This window comes from Carex rostrata, chromosome 13 (genome assembly GCF_964058835.1).
Source record: "Carex rostrata chromosome 13, lpCarRost1.2, whole genome shotgun sequence".
Taxonomy (NCBI): domain Eukaryota; kingdom Viridiplantae; phylum Streptophyta; class Magnoliopsida; order Poales; family Cyperaceae; genus Carex; species Carex rostrata.
In genome coordinates this window covers 715,153-726,116 of record NC_135930.1, presented here as the reverse complement: position 1 = coordinate 726,116, position 10,964 = coordinate 715,153, and the positions used below count along the sequence as shown (strand labels likewise).

The 10,964-nt window shown below is 35.6% G+C and overlaps 1 long non-coding RNA gene across 1 annotated transcript; it reads left to right on the top strand.

Annotated features, from left to right (window-relative positions):
• Positions 1-6,657: 6,657 nt before the first annotated feature.
• Positions 6,658-8,169, top strand: LOC144564008 (uncharacterized). Its single transcript, XR_013514527.1, has 3 exons — positions 6,658-6,754; positions 7,370-7,504; positions 8,115-8,169. It is a non-coding gene; the product is annotated as an uncharacterized LOC144564008 (long non-coding RNA).
• Positions 8,170-10,964: the final 2,795 nt, after the last annotated feature.

Genomic DNA, 10,964 nt, shown 5'->3' with positions numbered 1-10,964 from the left:
AATGCAAACCGAAGAGATGCAACCTTCACGAATTGAGTATCAAATTCCTCAAGACCTAAGGGAAGTATCTTCTCATCCTCTTTCTAATGTAATTGGTGATCCTAGGGAAAGAGTTAAAACAAGATCCGAATTAAATCAAATGATTGGTCATTGTGCATTTGTATCTCATATAGAACCTAAAAATTTTAAAGATGCAAATATAGACCCAAATTGGATTTGTGCCATGCAAGATGAACTTGCTCAATTTGAAAGGAACAAAGTTTGGGAACTTGTACCTAAGCCAAATGATAGAATGATTATTGGAACCAAATGGGTCTTTAGAAATAAAAATGATGAAGATGGAAATGTAATTCGCAACAAAGCTAGGTTGGTAGCTCAAGGGTACAAACAACAAGAGGGTATTGACTTTGAAGAAACCTTTGCACCTGTAGCTCGTCTTGAATCCATTAGAATGCTTTTAGCATATGCCTCAAACAAAAATTTCAAACTATTTCAAATGGATGTTAAAAGTGCATTTTTGAATGGATTCATAGATGAGGAGGTGTATGTTAATCAACCTCAAGGCTTTGTTGATCCAACATTTCCTAATCATGTATATAGACTCACCAAAGCTCTCTATGGACTCAAACAAGCCCCTAGGGCATGGTATGGTAGATTAAGTTCCTTTCTAATTGACAATGAATTCATTAGAGGCAATAATGATACAACTCTTTTCACTAAGAAAAGAGATGGATCACTTTTGGTGGTGCAAATCTATGTAGATGACATAATTTTTGGTTCACCTAATGCGGCACTTGCCGAGTAATTTTCTTCTCTTATGAGTAGTGAATTTGAGATGAGCATGATGGGTGAATTGAACTTCTTCTTGGGGCTTCAAATCAAGCAACTCATGGATGGCACATTTGTGAGCCAAACCAAGTATGCGAAGGAATTGATCAAGAAATTTGGGATGACCGAAAGCAATACAAGCAAAACTCCAATGGCTACGAATGCAAATCTTGACTCGGATCCAAATGGCACATCGGTGGACATCACTCAATACCGAGCTATGATAGGTAGCCTACTCTATTTAACTGCTAGTAGACCCGATATAATGTTTGCGGTATGTCTATGTGCTAGGTATCAAGCAAATCCCAAAGAATTGCACTTGAAAGCCGTTAAAAGAATTCTTAAATATGTCAAGGGTAGTTTAAATTTGGGATTATGGTATGGCAAACAATCGGATTTAGACTTGATAGGATATGCCGATGCCGATTTTGCCGGAGACCGTATGGATAGAAAAAGCACAAGTGGTACATGCCAATTTCTTGGTGGTTCACTTGTATCTTGGTCAAGTCGCAAACAAACCTCGGTTGCCCTTTCCACAACGGAAGCCGAGTATGTAGCGGCCGGTAGTTGTTGCACACAAATTCTTTGGATGATTCAATCCCTAAATGATTATGAAATTCGTTTCCGCAACGTACCAATTATGTGTGACAATACTAGTGCCATTATGATATCCAAAAATCCGGTCCTTCATTCTAGAACCAAGCACATAGAGATAAGGCATCATTTTATTAGGGATCATATAGAAAAAGGTGAAATTGAACTCATACATATCGACACCAAAGAACAAATTGCCGATATATTCACAAAACCCCTAAATACACAACAACACAATGAATTGAGATTTAAATTAGGCATGCTTGAACTTAGAGAATAGTCATATTCATAACTTATTTCAAAATTATTATTTGCAATCAAAATAGGTCATTTAAGGAGTGTTTTAAAGAAACAAAACGTTATAACGTTTCTGAAAACGTTCCTAACGTTTTGTGAAACTTCAAAAAGTCCGAAAGCATTATAAAAACGTTACATAACGTTTTATAAACGTTATAAACGTTTTCACTTCCAATACTTAGCCAAAATATTGACAAATTACAATATAAACGTTGTAAACGTTTTGAAAACGTTGGTAACGTTTTATTAGACTTCAAAAAGTCCGAAAGCTTCACAAAAACGTTGGACAAACGTTACACAAACGTTCCAACGCTTTCAAAACGTCACAACGTTTATACAAACGTTGCAACGTTTGTCTGACAAGGGACCAAAAGTGCAAAAATTACAAGTGAAAACGTTGTAACGTTTTCCAAACGTTGGTAACGTTTTATGAGACTTCAAAAAGTCCGAAAGCTTCACAAAAACATTGGACAAACGTTACACAAACGTTATAACGTTTTAGGTAAAAACAATGTATTTTAAACAAACGTTGGTAACGTTTTATAAACGTTGGTAACGTTTTATAGCGAAAAATGGTTTTAAAGCCTCCAAACCCGTCCCTTCCTCTCTATTCCTTCTTTCTTCCTTCAAACCTCTCCTTCTTCCTCTACTCCGACTCTCTCTCTCTCTCTCTACCCATTCTAGCCATCTACTTCACCAAATCAAGAAATTCTTCTTGATTTCTCTTCTCCTCTCTTCTCTCTACTCAATTCTCTTCTCCAAATCTCCTTTCCCTTTCTCAATCTCTCTCTCTCCAAAACCCTAGCCAAAACCCTAGGAGCAAATCCGGCGATCCGACCGTTGGATTGACGATCCGGCTTCACCACTGCACTTCTAGGGCTCTCCTCTTCTCGGTTTAGCACTTCACCTCTCAATCGGTAAACTTTCTCTTTAACCCTAATCTAATGGCTCCAAAGAAAGATGCAGTGCCTAAGGGTAGTAAGAAAAGACGTGTGGACTCGGAGGTTGGTCAAGGAAGTGGGGGGAATCTGGAACCAAATTGGAACATTCACCGGTCAAATAGATACCTATTCCGGGATATTGTGGCCTATGAGAATTATGTGGGTTCTTTTATGAATAGGAAAATAACTGATTGCTACTGGTTTAACAAAGCCGCGGCTACCTTCTCCCAACCCGAGGATGACAAGATAATTGCTTATGTGAATCATTGGGGATGGGAACCTATTGTCACTTGTTATGAACCCTACAATGACCTTCTTACCCGCACGTTCTATGCAAACATCCAAACTAGTGATGAACCCTTCAGGATCATCTCTTGGGTAGGCGGGAAAGAAATTGTCCTATCTCTGGATACTGTGGCACAATGGCTTGGGGTTGAGAATGACGGGGAGGAAACCTACCCCTTGAGAAGTTGGCCTCTTTATGCCGATGGAACTTCACTTGACTATAAGAAATGGTTTGACCGCAACTACATATCCGGGGCTAAAATCTATGCTTCTCACCTTCCATCTCTACATCGATTGCTCTTTCTCTTCATCAACAACATCCTTATGCCCAAAGCCACAATCAAAACCAATCTTGAGTGGGGACCCATGTACTTTCTTCGTCATCTCATTCAAATGGATGAAAAGAGGATTAATATATCCTACTTCTTTCTTCGTCACATTAATGGTGCATTTACAACCTCGGTCCACTCTCTGCCTTATGCCCACCTCATTCACAAAATCATCCGTCTCAACGGTATCCAACTACCTGAAGATGCAGAAGTATCCTTCCCGACAAATTTGGTTGACCACCTGACAAGAATCGGGTGGGTCTATGGTCATTCAGAATCGGGTCTGAGGCGCTATGAACCCGATGCAAGAGCCATCAACCAATGGATAAACCATCAAGAGGCACTACCCAATCAATACTGGGATCCGGAAGAACAAGTTGCACCGGCTCAACCTCCACCTCAACCACAATTTGTGCCACAAGCTGGTGCGTTTGTCCCTCCAGAAGGTCAAGAAGCACAAATGATGTGGCTTTGTCAACAAATGCACAACCAACGTCTTGAGATTCAACAGAATCATCAAGCCATGAATAGGAGGTTCGACAAGCTTGAAAAGGGGCAAATGAAGATAAGGCAACAACTGCGAGCACATGCTCGAGCTCTCAATACGCTTGATGAAGCACAATCAAGCCTCTCCAATCGCTTTATCAAGCAATATGGTCCCTCTGGAAGCCCGGCACGAGCACGTGAGCGTCTGGTTGAGGAAGAAGACCTGGATGATGAAGAAGAAGACATCCCAGTTGAAAGTCAAGAAGAAATGGCCGAAGAACCAAACGACCCCATGAATGACGAATAGATCGTATTTTTTTAAAACTAAAAACTTGATAACTTAAATTGTGTGTTATTTGCATGAATTGTTTGTTGATTGCATGTTTAATTTGAATTGTTTGAATTGCTTTGATTTAGGTTATGTTAGTTGAATTGTTGTTTTGTTATGTTAGTTCAATTGTTGTTTTGAAATGTTTTGAATTGTTAAATTGGTGAATTTCAACTAGTTTAAATTGATTGAATTGCATGATTTGATTGAATTGTGGTATTTGAAATTTGGTGTAGATATGTATGAGATATTGATATCTTAAAAATGGTGTATGAATTGCTAACTTGTAAGGGGCTACTTTGCAAAATTGCAAAAATTGGATATCTTGGCGCCTTGACAAGTTTTATTGAATTACTTGGATTGCATGAGTTGAAATGTTGTATATGCATGAGCTATGCACATGGATATATACAACTTGATATGGTGAATTGAAATTGAATTGTTTTGCATGTAAAAGTTATGCCCTCAACTTTATTTTTGTTTGTAAATTATTGTTGCTATATTACTAAATTGAGGGGGAGTGCATAATTTGAGGGGGAGCACTTTAAATTAGTGCTAATTTTTCACCCTTTCGTCGATTTCCAAAAGGGGGAGAAATTGGTACAAATGGATTGAAATGCAAAATCAAAACTGGATTAACTAATTTCTGAAAATTTTCGATTTATGCACTTACTCACATTGTATGTTTTTGCAAATCGCCAAAAGGGGGAGATTGTTGTTCGTACAATAATCTTTTACGTCTATTTGACTAATTTGCAAAAACATACAATTATTGAATTTTACGATTTCTTCTATTTTAAGAACATATAGGTCCAAGAAGAGAAAGAACTGCGATGAAATATGCTTGGACTGAAGAAATCACGAAGACTTTTATCAAGAATATAAAATGTAAATTCAAAATATTGATAAAGTATGTGTGAGGTTGATCAAAGTGGGATAAAACGTTATGAACGTTTACAAAACGTTGGTAACGTTTTATAATGATCAGAAGCTTCAAAAATATCAAAAGAAAACCAAGTTATAACGTTAGAACGTTTTATAAAACGTTGTAACGTTTTACAAACGTTATAACGGTTATGAAACGTTGTAACGTTTAACAGGCTCAGAACAACTAAAGAACAGGTGTTCAGTATAAACTAGAAACGTTGGAACGTTTAGAAAACGTTATAACGTTTATAAAACGTTGAGCAACGTTTTACTAAGCTGTCAGAGAATTAAAACCCTAAATCGCATTTGAATAAAACGTTGGTAACGTTTTATAAAACGTTGGTAACGTTTTATATCAAACAGCTCATTTTTGAGCTGCCACTATAAATAGATTGAGGGGATCACTTTCAAAAGCACCTCAGCCGACCCTAATTATTTCAAAAGTGATTTTCTGAGAGCTTAGAATCCACCATTGTTGTGAGAGCCTATAACTTCAAAATCCCTCAAGCAACCTCAACCTACTTCACCAATCTAGCTATAGATTAGGTTAGAGTAAGCTATTGAGTGTTTCTCTTGTGTTCCTAGATAATCGAGACCTTGTTCTCACCTCTTTGAGTTGGCCGTTTGACTTCCCGCTTGGTGTGTAAGGGCTCAACGGTTCACAAGTTGTAATCCTTTCGTATTGGGTAATAGGAAGGCGCACCTCACAAGGTTGCGAAGCCCCGGAGACGTAGGCCTTTGTTTTGCCGAACTCCGTTATCACCCCGCGTGTCAAATTTCTCTAAACTCATCTCTTTACTTTCAATTGCAATTTAATTTCAGTTTTTGAGCAATTAGAGGTGCCCCTTAGTGTAACAGTGGTGCTTCCCATGAAAGAATACTCCCTTTGGAATTTAAGACCGGAAAAGCAACCACTGGTCGCGTGAGATCTGCTTCCTTGTTATTTTATTTTACTTTAACCTTTGTTGTTATCTGACTAGCTTCTTTGCAGCCATTTATTTGAATAATAAACCTTTGAATGTTGAGTTTTGCTTTCTATATTCTTATTATGATTTGCTCCTTTGATCAATGGATATTAAAGGTATCACAACCCTGGATTTCTGGTCCATGCTGTTGTTTGCTATCTGCATGTACCTTTATTTTGACAACTAGCACTGATTTTATACACACTCATGAATGCGTATTAATTAAAGCTATATCCAAGTATAGTACTCTGTGGTTAGATTTTAAACATTTTCTGAATTGTTGTATGCAGAGTGCTGCTGAGCATACTGCTCAGGTGATATTGTACACTCTCCTTATGTCTGAGAGGTAGGCCTTAGGTGTCAGTTTTCATTCTCTGTTATTTTTTTATTCCAGATTTCCAGTGTGGGTCAAACTTTACTAATGATTTGTTATTCCTTTCTATCACTTAGGTACTTAAAGAATAATATTGACACGGGCCTTCTCTATTATCTACACACAAACCAGACAGTAGTAAGTTCATAAATAAACGTTGCATCCTGGTATAGAGTTACATTTTGGTGGTACATCAAATTTAGTTAGTTATCAACAGGTATTGACTGGTATTTTAGCCATTGCATATGGTATTGGGCTGGACTGGGATATCACTAGATGTCTGTCACTACCAGAATTGTTTTTATCCAATTATTATCTTTTTTTCCCCTCATGTTATATTACAGAGTCCAACAATTTGCACCGGGTGCCGCCATCTAAATGCCTGCACAATATACCATAAGGTACAATTTTGTTGTCATTTTTCTTCATTTTCCTTCAGGTCTGTGAGGCCTTTGATGCCAGCTGGTTGGGCTGTACATGAATTGGTTTGCTACCACAGTATATTGTTCTTTTATGGGAGTTTATATACTTTTTATTATACTCACCTTTGGTTTCTTTATTCATTATTATTTCCTTATTGGTTCTATTTAGTTTAAAGGTGGCAATATTGACCCACCTATCTAGATTGATTTTTGGGTCAGCTGTGATGATTTCTTGGCTACCTGCCAGGTTAGACTGGGGATCTTGTTTTGAACATGATCGGTCTGTTGAGCTCTTTTTGAATACTCTTGACATACTCGAGATACCCATGTTTTAACACCCTGAAGTACCAAAATGATATGAGGAACTTAAATCCCACCATAAGGTACAATATTTTGCAATTTGCTTGTCAGCCAGTTGGCTTGGTCGCACGATAGCATAGTCTTGAGCTGAGGGATCTCTTGACCTGCATGACCTACATGCATGTCGAGCTTGGGTCAAATATTTTATTCTACTTCTAGACTAAAGCTGACTAAAGCCATATCAACCTCCCTAATTGTATTGGCTTATTTCAACCTGTTATCAATATACACCAGGCAAATGGGGGCAATACTGCATCTAGTGGACTTGGGAATGTATTTGATGACCTTGTTAACCACCTGACTCCAGCTCACTGTGATTTTCTCAAGCACTGGGACCATCTGATTGATCTAGAGGCTCAAACGACTCAGGTTTGTAACTTTTCTGGAACACTTTAATTGACAGAGTATTCTGCAAATACTTGAGAAGTTACTTTTTATTGTACTTTTGTATAAAACTGCCACTAACATGAGACTAACACCAGATAAGTTTAGGATTTGGTGGTGTGAGTCACATTCTAACTTTACCAAGAGAAGTTATGAAATTGCTGCTGACCCTTTCATACTAAGTCCATTGAGCTGCTTCATTACCTGTGCAAATCTTCCGTCCTACATGCAATCTGCTTGGGTTGCTTTTAGTTATGCTTGAGCTTCAAAATGTTGTCTGGGCGTAATATCAAATAATTAACATTTGACATTTTAGACCTTTCCCATGACAGCAGCGCTGTCATTTGTGATATGCTGTCATTTGTGAATATCAGATTGTTTGGCTTTAATTATTTATATCAGAAATGTGGGACAGTGTTTTCAAACATGGTGATAAAAATGGGGAGTGCTTTCAATAAGCCCTCATAAATGAATGCTCCCACCCCCACTTCCAGTTGCATTTTAGACGGATCACGGATACTTTTTCTACTGTGTTATCTTTACAGCCTTTTAATTTAACAAGTAATTTTTTTCATTTGGTTCATTTTCATTTTAGGTCACTAAAAAGGAGATATGGCGGCCAAGCTTAAGACGGGAGAAGAGTGCTGGTAGCATTTCTTTTGTCCTTGACACAAGAAATGACTTTGTGGTTGAATCCTCTGGTAAAAGTGATAGGTACATTTATCAATTTGTTGGCCAGAAGCTGGAATTTGACAACAATGATTCTTCTATGGATAACCTTGATTTCTCCTTCAAACATGGTGATTGTGTGGTATAATTTCTGACTCTTACATCTAAATATTAAATCAAATATCTTTCACTATTGTGCAAAGGATATCATGTTACCTAGGTAGTGAAAGAACCGAATTTGCACTAGGATAAATCACTTAAATTGTCCCTGACAAATGTATTTCTTACTGTACAAATGTATGAATAATTGGAATTCTTCAGGAGTCAGACAAGTCGACTGTTGATTTTGGTCAATTCTATATAAATGGAAGGATGTCAGACAAGTCACCTCCTTTTATTTCTATATATACCTAGATTCATTAATACTGGTACATTCTATATAAATGGAAACAATTAAATTCAATTTTATATTGAAAAATAATGATGAAAGCTGAATGGGATTGTCTATTATGTATTTTAGTTATGCATATGTCGTAATGAAAAAATATGAGAGGGCTAAAATTTTATAAGCGTTGAAATTTATTTTTGTAAGAATGTTCACTGTCACTGATGGTGAGGATTGTGAGTGAGTGCAACGATGAAGTTTTGTTAATTTATCTCAATTCATTTTTTTTATGTTGTGGTGAACACAGTAGGGTATTGCTTTGAATTTAGTTGTAATACACACTATCCTACGTTTTGTGCACTATACAAATGCGATAATAAAAACATGTTAATTTGAATTTAGTTCAAATATACAACAACCCAAAAGAAAAAAAAGTAATAAACATGACAGGCAGAGAAAAAATGATAAATAAAAATGAAAAAAAAATCTAAAGAATCTAAACATTTTATTCACTATTTTCTTGTTTTTACATTTTTCCAAAATATTGTACTTCTTTATTATTATTTTACACAATTTAAACATATTTTACAGAAAATAAAAATATGCCTAAGCAAGTTTTGGCATCGTATTATATCATACCGTGCGGTGTCAATGCAAGTGTTGTTTTTGAAATTGATATTGTACAGGCACGATATGACACGATACTTGTAATGGACACGCTACGATACATATGGTAAAACATTCCTACACTTTTATCATACACTTCATGATTTTTCACATAAATAACTATGTGATTGAATATGTAACGAGTCAAAGGCGTAATGTGAAAAGATCTTTCTAATCAAATTGCTGTTTACACAAACGAAAACAAAATTTAAGGTTGTTGTTTCCAAAGCGAGCTTAGTTATTGCTGCTCGCATATTTCCAAAGCGCAACAATAACAAAACAAACATTATTTTATTTGGACTATTTATTTTGAAAATTGTTCGACCAACTCTTGGTTCAAAGATTTGAGTTAATGTCATTTATTCTTTTAATTTAGAGCCGGTTCGGCAGCCGCATTCTAAGTAGAAATGGGTGGGATTTGAAATTAACTATGGTATTGGCTAGGGGTGCAAACGGGTTGAATATTATTCGTCCGTATTCAAATATTCAAAAATCAAATACGAATATCAGGTATCCGAATATCTGTGCGGATATGGTTTCAAATTTTAATTATCTATATTCAAATAGTGGATACATACCAGTAAATTAAAAGCTTACACTCTACTAAATTTCAGTCAATTATATCGAGTCTGGCTAGTATAACATCAGTGTCATTTCAGTCTATATAACACTAACACTAAAACCTATCGAATCGACTTCAAATAATGAATCCAAACCGTTCAAACCGATCTACTTCATTAGTTGAGCGTTTACATGTAAAATTTATAACATTTTGAATTTATTTGGTATTAAGTCAAGTGGACAAATGTGTGAGTTTTCAAGTTAATTTTAATACATTCATTTTTTAATGTTTTTACCACTTGATTTGATGCTAAAATAACTCGAAAATATATAAAAAAAAAATTGCATGTAAATACATCACTCATAAAGTAAATTAGTTTGAACAGTTTAGATTAGTCGTTTGAAGTCTCATGTGACATCGATGTCATAACTCAATTATATCATGATCTTATATGCAACGGAAGTTGAAAATCTCTAGTTAATATTGTCAAAGAAATAATATTAATGAATTGTACAATGGACTATATCACGCTCCCAATTTCTCTTTGCTGACCTCGTTCAACTCGGTAACCATTTCAAAAGTATGAAAATTAAATATTAAAATGTTTTAAAAAATACATTACTATTAGAAAATTCTATGAATTTGGAAATTGGGATCAAGTTTGGCCGACTAATTAATTCTTCATTATGAAGAAATTGGTTGTTTCTTTTATCTAGATGCTGAATTAAGTAGTTGGTAGACTTTTGTCTTACTAAAAAAAAAATTGATTAATTATAACATGGACAACACTTCTATAACATGAATACACATTAAGTAAAATCCAAGAAAAAAATCTACAGTTCTAATTGTATAAATATATGTATATACATATACAGATAATAAAATGACCATTTACAACAGATTTGCAAAACTAAATTATGCATTCTTATTAGGTTGGAGAATATATTTTTCTCAAAAAGATTAGAGGGATACCTTAATAACACCAGTGAAGATAGATGTTGATACTGCAATTAAAGGAAGAGAACAAAAAAGAATTAGAAAATAGCAGTGCACAAAGAGGTATTGGTATGAAGTCAGGATTAATTAACTTACTTGAGAGAAAAAATGTTTAGAGGAATTGGTATGAAGTCAGTTATGAAACAAACACATTGACAGTTTGATGT